The following is a 12,184-nucleotide window of genomic DNA, read 5'->3' as shown; positions in this document are numbered from 1 at the left end:
GACATTTATACATCAGTACAGTCCTACCCCAGTGCAGTTGACATCATCAGGTTCAGCCATAGCACAACTTGTGGAGCTTTAGTGTTTCAGCATGCACTTATGGTTGTCGTATACAGTCCATACTTGATGCAGATTAGTGGTTGGATCTAGGACTTCAAATCAGTCCCTACATCAACATTCGGCACCTCATTTGCCTTAGGGACATGCTAGGGTTTTTTATTGATATTCCAAGCTTATAGTCCTTTATATTATTATCAGCTCCACCTTGAGCCTTTGATAGATCCTACATCCCATGTTGACAGATGTTTAACCATGCAGATATCAAATGACCTCCAGTTCATGATCGTTAAGCATACAAGTTTGACAGGTTTTTATACCTTGTCAGTTTTACAGGCCTCTTCACTAGCACAGTAGTGTATCATAGATGCACCTTCAGTGCCAAAATTTCAGCCCCTAGATCACTCTATCCACATTGACTATGAGGTCTTCTTCGACCTCACATCATTCAATAGAGATCATAGTTCTACTGCAAGAGGTATATTCATTGCTAGCTAGAGTCTCATTAAGACAAACTTCTAAATGACTCCACAGGCATTGGGGTAGGCATAGATGAAACATTAGGATCTCATAACAAACTACTTTTTTTATCAACTATAACATATTTGGAAAGAAGAAACTACTTAGAGTAGCAGAATCCCATAATCTATATGCTTTGCTCTCACCATTGTAGCTAGTGAGAACACACTTTTGAGATTTAGCACTAGCTTCTATTCAACAAAAAATCCTAATATTTGAAATTATGGTCTTGAACCTATAAATAATATAATATTCCATTAAACAACAGTTGGAGACCTGTTCATGAGATAGACTATTGTGTTACATGTTTTAGCCCAATAACCTCATAGGAGATGCCTCTCTTCCATGATACACGACACTATTTTAGAGATAACTCTATTTTTTCTCTTAGCCCCACCATCTTAATGGATGCTACATCCATGGGTGAATTCCCTTCTAATCCCATGGTAGCTCAAAAAAATTATTGAATAGAAAAGACTTGTATACTCACCACCATTGTTACATCTCAATGTGTTAATGTGCTTGCTTATTTTCTTCTAAACAAGGTCTTTAAAATCTAAAAGTTTCAAAAGGCTTAATATTTTTATTGCAAGAAATAAATCCATGTCTTTGTGGAGATAGTGTCTGATATAGTACCATTTCCTACCAAATGATCGATGGAGGCTTTCCCCTAGCAGATATCTATGTGCACTAATCAAGAATTTCATATACAAGTAATCACGTGAATTTTTTATGAGATTTGCATCCATGAACATTATTTTTAATTAATGGTAGATGCAATCATGGGAAGAAATTTCCGATTTTAAAAACTTGGAAACCTATAAACTATTGCTACTATTGTGTCTATTACTACCAGTATTATGTCTACTATCACCAATACGAGGTACCTTTATTGCTAAATAACATGTTAAAAACTCATAGTAAAGTCTTAATATTGCCAATAAAATGATAAATATTATAATAAATTAGGAGAGAAAGAGCACTACCAGTATTATTCATGTTATCACTAGTAATTATAGTATTACTATGAATATTATCGATGGTAATAAGACAAATATCTATGGTACTAGTCTTATTACCAATGGTAGTACTACCAGCACAACTAAATAAGGACCCCATGTGTTTTTTTCTAGTGCTTTGAATTTCAAAGGTAATTTTCTTTTTAATCCAAGCATATCCCAAGGCCTAACCTAGGGAGTGGTTCTTGCACCCACAAGGTAAGAGGCTAGATGGGACTGCCTATGTGTACATTCCTAGAATTTCTCAAAGGCATATTTTTTTCCTTTTAAAAAATTTCATGCATTTATTAAAGAAAATTTGCATCATGTTGGATGCATGCATTGTTGCATTACTTTTAAGATGTATACATATTGAAGGTCTAATTTTCTCACTCCCCTTTGGTTGACTTATGGGTGCTCGATGTTTTGTGCTCATGAACCCTTAACCCAACCCGTGCACTGTGCTCAAATGTTGCATTCCTTGGCGAGTTTTGCATGCAACATACTCGGGTGTGATGCAGATAGACGTCAACAGAAACAACTCAGACGTCGGGGTTGCTATTGTAAGAGGATCGTATAGTGACATAGGATTGAACGTAGGAAATAAACATAGAACAATATAGACAGAATGGAAACAAAACACACATATATTGTATTAAAGAAAGACTCTATTTACAACAATGAAGCTACCGTAGCTTCAAATGAGTACTCAGCTATGCAAGCTTCTAGCCTAGCAAGCTAGAGAGAGATCACACAACTCATGAACAAACACTACCTACTCTCTGTTAAAATGCTTTACTACTAAGTAGTCTAACTGCAAGAATAACTTTTATTCCTAACACTCGTAGTTTGCTGAGCCGTTGCTCATCATTCGTCTACCACCCTTATCTTTAGGATGACTACTCCTCGGACTCGGAGTCACTGGCTCAACTCTTGCTATTGCTTGCCACTCGAGAAGTTGATAAAGATGTTCTTGCTACTCGAGAAGTTAGCCAAAGATGTGCTACCATGTTACCAACTAGCGGGTGCCACATGCTCGTACCTATGTTGGTAAGTTCTCTGTGATTCCACCTTTGTCGACTTGACCCAAGGGTAAACATTTCACCTCAGCTTTCTACAACCAACCCCTCATGATTTCAGACTAGCTGGAACTAAATGCTACTAGAAGGCACGCATGGACTAAAGCCGCGGGGTCACCATGCAGCACAACACGCCCTTGTCTTGGAGGTTGGTGAGAAGTTACTTAGGGAGCAATAGAAGAAGGTCTGGGGGCATCATTTGGAGAAGCGTGGGAGGAAGATGGTCTTGGAGAGGGAGGGTCAAAAGGTTTAATCATTCTGATGGATCCTAAGGGAGCCAAGGATATAAGGAGCATATGTACTGGGAGGCCTCTTGAGATTTGTAAGCCAATCCATAGACCATAGCTCGGCGAGTGGGTCCTTGGAGGGGTTGGTGATGCCGGAGGCATTGTCAAAACGAGTCATGTAGCATTTTTACTAGCGTGGATCTCTTCTGCCACTTAATACTTAGGTCCTTGTTCAGGTCTCAGACGTTTTTGTGCATGGCAACTACCTCCCTGATGTGGCTGCCGAGTAGTTTCTCAGCCTCCTTAAGAATGACACATAATATATTGAAAGGGTTGGCATGGTTGGATGTGGAAGAGCATGGATTTAAGCTGCAAAATTATGATGTGGCAAGCTACTCGATCTTAAAAAAACAAATCAAAATTGTGATAGATGTGGTTATAGATGTAATTCTTCGAGGTGATTGGCCCGAGTGTCGCACCGTGAAGAGATAGAGGTGGGGTCGTAGGACTAGGAACTGACAAGTTGATGTGTTGCCAAGCCTTGTGAATAGGGAATTGGTGTTGGGACTGGGCACTCGGTTTAAAACTTCCGTTGCAAAGGTGGTAATAGGAATGACATCTTGCCCATCCAAAATTGGCCTTGCTTCCAAAACCCGCTCAAGTAAAGTCTGGGTGGTCAACTAAAAAATGAGTGGGGTAAACACCTATAGGACCTTGTCAAAAAGAGACACAAAGGGAGTCTGAGTCCCTACATCATATCCTAGCTTCGGGCCTATAAAACGAGCCAAGGTAGACACCTGTACACCCTTCTCACAAAAACATCACATAAGTGCACTTAACCCATAGGCTCAACCCAAAGGCATTCTCTTTTCCGAGTGCAATTCCATTGGTTGTCCAGACGCAATCCCATTGCACACTAGCTACACTCTCTTTAAGTGGTTTCCAGATGGCATTCACAAAGCTTTTCAAAGCTCCAAAATAAAATCAACAAAGTACCCAACCAAAGAATGACTCATGTAGCACAACCTGGGCACCTGTGAACCAAGAAAGAGGCGGCACACAAGGCCAACCAATAGCTTATGGCAAAAAGAAATTGCAGCAGCAAAATCACAACTCACCAAGCCGTGAAAACTCAAACCAAGTCCTCAATTGCCAAGAGGACATAGTAGCCAATGCCCCACTACATTCTCAACCCAAGAGGAGTGCAAAGGCATGAAGAAAGAGCATTTACAAGAGCCGACTGGAACAAGAATTCCACTAAAAAATGCAAAAAGAAGCACTTTTGTCGTGAAGAATTGGAAGTTCTTGGGCTCAAAAGAAGCGTGCTTCAGGGAGGAATACATTGAGAAGGTTTTGGAGAAGTTTCATCGCTGGAAAGTCCTCCAAAACTGATGAAAACCAGTCAACCAACGCGTGGGACCACTCGAAATTCAACAGAAAGCTATACCTTTGCAAGAGGAGATGCTCATGAGGCAAAAACGTCTAGAAAAAGCCACTTTTGCAAATTCGACCAGCAAAATAAGTGCTCAACTCTGCCCGTTCTGCCAAACGAATGGAGGGAAAAGCATATCACTGCGAAGGGGAGGAAGAGGGGAACTCCATGATGTCATCATATAGCTTCTCATATGGGTTGTGTCCCTCTATGGTGACCTCATGTGCATAGGATGATGTATTTGGGGGGAAGTAGCACACATCAATGAAGATCATATGTGCCTCCATTAATCGGACTCGTATCCTTATATGTCATGCATGCTCTCGTGCATGCTCCTCTCTCCGTACTACATAATGAATTTCCTCAAGTGTGATATGAAGAGAAGAGGTACCTCCAGATCCCCGTATTCCACCGTCTCTCCTCATCTCTCTCCTATGAGCTGACTCCCAAGTGTACCCCATCATTGTAGACAACCCTTTCTCTAGGCTCTCATGTCTCTCTGTGTAAAAGATCATATATCTATCAATGTAGGTCTCCAAGAACCCTCCTGGATTGGACCAAAGGGTACCATTGCAATTCCACACTTCCATTTTCAGCCCAGTTTGTGCACTCATCCCATGGGTTCGACACCATCATAACTCCCCGTCTTCTCTTCCTTCTCTGTCTTTTCTATCTCGAATGATCACTTTACCATCTCAATAGGCAGCCCGTTTCCTTGCTTCCATGGCTGCCATTACGCGTACCATTCCTTCCCTCTGGTGCTCTTGCTGTAGGAGAATGAGGTCACCATCCAAATAAATCTGGGTTCCTTTCAAGGTCACCCTCACACTCATGAGGGGTGGTCCTATCCATAGCTGTTTGGAGCCTCATCACTAGTGACCTTGCTGGTGCTACGGGCTTGCCTACTCTCCAAACTATTTTGCACGTGAGGTTCACAACCATTTTGGTGAACAAGGCCTTAGCATCCACCTCAGGACTGTCCCCCATTGCGAGACCTCAGACAAAACATGTAGAACCTTTCTGTTCCTCCCTTTGTCCTCCAAAGCATTTGAAATTATCTCTTTCTTGGGGGCAGGTGCACCTTTCTTGACCACATCCTTCCATTCTAGAATTGTAGCCTCCACTTTGGTGAATTTTTTGTGTGAATTCAGTGTGCTTAGCTTGCATGGCAGCCTGCATGGATGCCAAGTCTTTTCTGAGTTTTTTGTTCTGAGATTTCAGCTCTTCCATTGCTTTGTATGCCCCTTCTAGAGCTCCTTGTGCATCCCTTAACTGTTATAGTTCGGTACCATAGTTTGCATTTGTTCTTTGAGGCTGGTCTTTCTGCTTCCCATATTCCACATTGGTGGCTTCTAGACCATCAATCTTCTCAACCAATCTTGTGGAGGTGAGAGATGACATCAGAGATTCTACCTTTGGATGCCCCTCCTACTATGTAGGCATTTATGGTAGCTTCCAAAGCTTGATTTCCCTATGTGTCTTCTATACAACCTCGTGTAGGCATTGTAGTAAATATTTCTACAAATAACTGTTGTTTTTGAAAGCAAGAAAAATCTTTCCTTTCCACTTACTTGCCTGGCATATTGTTGTTTGCACCGATTTTCTCTGTTTTTTTCCCACTATTTTCCTTTGCCTTCCTTTCCTTCAGGTGGTCTTTAACTGCATGATGTTACGAGATATCAAAGTTGTTTCTGCCTTTCTTGGTTCAAAATCTTGACTATCTTGTCTGTTTCACTGCAGGTCCAGAGAAGGTTGAGGTACTCAAGTAGAGGGAGAATTGGAGCTGATATATGAAGTAGGGGCTAGGGGGGTGCGCGCGCTGGGTTTGGGGTGTTTGTGTGGAAGCTAGAGGGAAGCCAATCATGGGGTAGGCGGGGGCTGAGGGTTGTTCCCCATGCTCCTGTTAGTGTAGGCGGAGTCCTAGAGAGCCCCTGTGAGGGCCATGCAGGGAGCTGGGGGCCAAGAACAGGCCTGCGATTTGACGGGGGACTTTGAGCAGCCCCCCAAGGGGTGATGCGATGGCAGAACAGGATGTAGGGGCTTGGAATAGGCCTGTAGGTGAGGCTCGAGGTCTAGAGCAGGCCTGTGGGAGTGTGGCCGAGGTCCTAGGAGCTAGAGTGCATGCTGCGGGTCTACGACAAGCTAGGGGGGAGAGAGAGAGAGAGAGATGTATCAACATCCTTGGAAGGCCTCACGTTCATATGGAACAAAGTACATCAAATGAAAATGAACCCTCGCTAAGGCCCTTGCCGATTACTAAGCAAAAAATCTAAGAGATAAAAACTCAGTAGCCAAAAACCCGGTACAGTGGTAGCTCACTGGTGGGCTGCAAAGATATCCTGGATTTGCATCTGCCAGGTTGTCTCCTGTGGTGGCGGATGGCATGGTGTCCTCATCCTCTATATCTAAAGAGCAACATCAAGAGTGATACCTCGTCTCGGGCGATCTCCTCCAATGACGGTGGAGATGGGTTGAACCACAATCGTGCATGCCTCAGTCGTTCTCTATGTCCTGCACAAACTCTGTATCACTCGCTCGATCGTACTATGTTGTCCCTCATTGCTGATCCATGCTACTCACATGTCTACTACCTCCTCATCCTCCACTCCTCTATGTTGTGGAGCTGACTTGAATGCATAAAAACATGTGACATGTTGCTGTGACCGGTCTATCTAAGGACCGTGTAGTGTTGACAATGCATGATGTTGTTTGATATGTCGTAGTAGCGCATCTCTGTGTTGTCTCATCTTGATCAGATAAATTCCAATACAACCTAATCATTGCAATGGATCAATCGGGAGACTAGGCCAAAGCCATGTCCCTCCTGGGGGGAGAGAGAGAGAGAGAGAGAGAGTTTATATAAGTCTTTGGAAGAACGATGGGTTTGAGACTGTGAAAAACCTGGTACAAATAAGCTGTGGGGGTGGAGCTACTAAAAGAGCATCCACACCAATGGAGGGAGAGAGAGAGAGAGAGAGAGAGAGAGAGAGAGAGAGAGAGAGAGAGAGACGTTTTTTTACTTCAAAGCAACAATGCCAAGGAGCCGAATTGACACGATTCCTAGGAACCGAATACTAACCAGAGCCTCAACCACAAAGACCAACGCAGTTTTTACAAAACCTAGTGGAGAGAGAGAGAGAGAGAGTGATGGGTCTATGAGACTGTGAAAATCTTGGTACAAATGAACTGTGAGGGTGGAGCTACTAAAATGAGCATCCACACCAATGCAGAATTCAAAAAATGCAAAAATGGTAGTACTAAGTACTAAGTACAACATAGTCATGTCAATGGTCAACTACATATCAATCTCATCATCATCATCATCTCCAACATTGTCAACATCATGGCATCAGGGTGGATAAGGCAATCGAGGCATGAATGCGGTGATAGAGTGCTATCGACTGCTCATAGGTGTGGCCCTATGACGTCTCTTGGTCATAACTCTATGCCTAACAAGGGCTACAATAACCCCCGTCCGTCGAGCTCTGACTCTGAACGGGGAGGGGATATCCCCAAGTGTAATCTGCGCATCAACCCTCTGTCTGAGCTGTCGAGTCATCCGTGGGGGTCCATGTGATCTGGAGGAAGAACTCCATGATGGAGCTCTGAGAGGGGTCTACCAATCTTCTCTTGTCTCTGTGATTGAAGTAGCCTCTTGCGGTGCTTGACTGCCTCATGAAGGAAAGCTGCCAAGCATCTTTGGTTTAGATAGGAGAGGAACCAAGACAAAACCCAAGATTTATCTCTAAAGAGGAAGTACCCTCGGATCTCATTAGTAAACAAGACACCTAAAGATGAACTACTCCTCCGTCTCAACTTTTTGTACATCACACAATGTGCATATGCACCTCTCCCTGGGTAGGCCCTCCGCTCTGTCGCTCTCGATGCTCGCGTCTCCTCAATGATACATCTGAACGTGAGAATGTAATCCATGGTTCCATGATCACGTCAAAACCCAGCCTGTCCTGCTGCTCTAAGTCCTCGACACTCCGCAAATTGGCTGACCTCAAAATTAAGCACTGATGCATAAATCTTGGACACGACATGTCCAATCATAATGGTCTTGTAATTCTCTGGACTCATGAGATCCCTTGCCTTGTGAATGGGTGAAATAGTGTTAACGTTCTAGGTGCGTGGAAACCCCAAACAAACAGCTTCATTGAAAAGCTTTGCTAAGATCGGGGCAAGGAGGTTAATCCCATATGCAATGAACTTAGTGCATAGTCTCTCATGATCCTTCGCTGGGCCATTAGTGAAGAGGGCACATGAAGTGGGGCATGGCAAATGTGAGAGGTCAGGGACTAGCTGATTTAGGATGTCTATAGTGTGCATGCGTAACTATATCAGACTTGAGTGTCAATGAGTGGTGAGGGGGACTGTCCCTCAAGAAATCTCCGCCAAAAGTGCTTAGAGTTGTTACTAAACAAAATTTTTAGTAGTTCCTTCTCGCTCCAACGAATGAAGTCTAGTTTCTTTCTACGTTCCAGTCGATGATACTCGCTTAGCGTCTCTGGTTCACTCGAAAGATTGTTCTTGGTTTCGAATCTGAGCTGACGGCGCAAAGTTTTACACTCATCATCGTACCAACTATTACAGGGTATAGTCCCAGGTCGTGGTGGGCGGGTGGAGCAAGTGTTGTGAGGGAAAGCGTGGAGGGCAGCTTCATGTAGTGAGCGGGCTATCAAGGTTGTGCAGTCAGCTAACAAAGGTATGAAGTCAATATAAGCGAGAAGTATGTACAGACAGCCTGAGTAAATAGGTGAGTAATCGCGGTTGAAGTGTAGATCATGATAGGTGGAGTAAGAACTCAGTGGGGTGGAGGGTGCTGTGTGATCGAGGAGTGGAAATGCTAAAGAATAGGTAGGTATGATCAGCCCCTAGAGGAAGAGGTGCTACAATAAAATAAGTGATGTGAGATGTGAGGGTAGGGAATCCCATGACGCAATCAACAACACTAGAACCTCCCCTATGTGGAAAGCACGTGAGACCACCTAAGGCGGGCCATCTATCAAGACCATTACAAATAATGAGATCATGCATTCTGTGGAGGTCCAATAGGGCTTGCCCATCAGATGTGACTGGACCTCGTCTATCAGCCGAAACTCATAGTATACCTACATCGTCAAGGTGAATGTCTGGCAGTAGAATGGAATCATCCATGAAGTCGAGGAGTGGTTCCCGATGGGCCCCTGTCCTCGCGTTGAAGGCCCCAACTAGGAGGACTTCTCCACAGCTCGAGAAGTCAACAATGGACTGACATAGAAGCTGCAAATGGCGATGTCTCCACCTCATCTCGAATATCTCTAGCAAAGTGGGATGTCTTGGGAGGGAAGTAGCATACTACGACAACTAGATCCCAGCTGTCCACATGTCGCCAAAGAGACTTGGAATGTGTATCCCTTTGCTCTACTGAAATGGTCCCCAAAAGAGTGGATCTATAGAGAACTGCTACTCGTCCTGATCCTTGTACTCCCCCTGTGTCTCTGGTCTCATCTCTATAAGCAGACTCCCATGTGCACCTGTAAGAAAATAGTACGCAGCGGAAGATAACAACAAAACGCAAGTACACGATGGAAAGCTGGAGAGAATACAAAAATTCTGATATACCAAACTGCTGATACAACTGATGGTTGGCTGTCCACCCGTGCGCTCTACAGACAGAGCTTCGATGGTGATCTAGACAGATGCTGGACGGAGGACTATGAGCGTGAAGAACTGGTGATCTGATGATAGGGGGTGGCCACTTATATAGTGTAAGTGGTTGACGGTCGGCCCTGTAATAGGCAGTCGGCCTAATAGACAGTCGGCCTGGAAGACCAACCGACCCTTCAGAAAACATGCCGTCGGGCAGATGAAGGATCGCGCATAGGTCATACCGTCGGGCCTGGGGCTACCGGTAGCCCCCGGACCCTGCCGCTGGGGGCTTTGCCCCCAGACCCCCACCGGGGGCCTGCGCCCCCCGGACCCCCTGCTATCGGGGGGGCTATCGCCCCCCCGAACCCCCCCTTTGTGCAGACGGGTATCTACTCTTGGCTCCTAAGCCGTCTCATAACCATCTGGTCTACTCTAAGACCCCTTCCAGTGTCTAAACTGGGGATCCCTCCCAATATCTGATACCCATCATGGCTTCTCCTCATATGGGGGCCTTACAACATTGGGTACACAGAATATTGGTGGGTTACATGAGAGGTGGACATTTGAGCTAACTCTAACACCCCCCCTCAATGTTCACCCGAAGATGAACTATGTGATCGGACCAATGCCGAGTCGATGTAGATGCCGCAACAATAAATCACTCCCAAGAGCCTTCGTGAAGATGTCTGCGCAATTATCCTCTGTGGGACAATACTCCAGCTCTATGACTCCATCCTCGATGAGCTCTCGTACGTAGTGATACTGGATCTCTATGTGCTTTGTACGAGCATGGAACACAGGATTCTTTGCAATGGCCATGCAACTCTGATTGTCGCATTTCAGAACCGTCGCATCTTCGATTGGAACTCCTATGTCTTGCAGGATCCTCCTTAGCCAAACTGCTTCACAAGCAGCAATGCATGCTGCCTTGTACTCAGCTTCCGTCGAAGATAGTGCCACTGTTGGTTGCTTCTTGCTAATCCAAGAGAACACTCCTGAACCAAGTGAGAAACAATATCCAGAAACTGACTTTCTAGAATCACAATCTCCCGCCCAATCTGAGTCACAGTAACCCGCCAAGGTCTTCCCTGCTCTGTAGGTAATGCCATACTCCAGTGTACCTTTCACGTACTTTAGCACACGCATCCCTGCTTTCCAATGGTTCTCTCGAGGTTGATTTGAGAACCTACTAAGTACACCAACTGCAAAGCTGATATCAGGTCTAGTGTTGCACAGAAAAATGAGACTCCCCACAAGTTTCCTATACTCCTTGATGTCGACAAGTGGTGATGCATCCTCCACTGAGAGCTTACCATTCACCTCCATGGGAGAGACCACGTCCTTACACTCGGTCATATCGAATGCCTTCAAGATCTCACGAGCATATCTCTGCTGAGAGATGAAAATCCTGCCAGGTTTTTGCCAAACCTCAATGCCGAGGCAAAAGTGCATGAGCCCCAAATCTGTCATCTCAAACTCGGAACTCAACGACTCCCTCAACTGTTGCAGCATCTTCTCATGATCTCCAGTGATGATCAAGTCATCCACGTAAAGGACTATTACCACATACTTGCCATCCTGCTTACAAACATACAGGTTAGCATCAGAAGCACTTTTTGAGAAACCAATAGATATGAGAAAGCTATCAATCCGTTGGTACCATGCCCTTGGGGCCTGTTTCAGCCCGTACAATGCCTTCTTTAGTTTGCAAACCTTGTTCTCTGAATTGGGCACCTCAAATCCTGGTGGCTGGAACACATATACCTCCTCCTTGAGATGTCCATTCAAGAACGCAGATTTCACGTCCATTTGAAACACCGGCCACTGCTTATGAGCAGCCAAGGCAAGTACCACCCGAATAGTTGTCATCCTTGCTGTAGGAGCAAAGGAATCCTCAAAATCAAAGCCTTCAACTTGAGAGTATCCTTGTGCAACAAGCCTAGCCTTGTACTTTTCCAAAGATCCATCAGATTTGTACTTGGCCTTCCATACCCATTTGGTACCAATGATCTTCCTTTTTTCTGGACGATCAACCAATTCCCAAGTCTGATTCTTCATGATGCTGTCATACTCCTCTTGCATGGCAGCTTTCCAATTTGGATCCGCCATTGCCTCATCCAAATTCGTAGGCTCTTGAACTTTCATAATCTCAGCCATCAAGGCCATATTGACTATGTGTTCAGAAGCCCTTTTCTGCTCCTCTATCCTCTTTGATCGTCGAAGTCCATCTGCAGATGA

This window comes from Dipteris shenzhenensis, chromosome 25 (genome assembly GCF_047967505.1).
Source record: "Dipteris shenzhenensis isolate YYH24624 ecotype China chromosome 25, Dip_SZ_1.0, whole genome shotgun sequence".
NCBI lineage: Eukaryota > Viridiplantae > Streptophyta > Polypodiopsida > Gleicheniales > Dipteridaceae > Dipteris > Dipteris shenzhenensis.
This window is presented reverse-complemented; position numbering follows the sequence as displayed.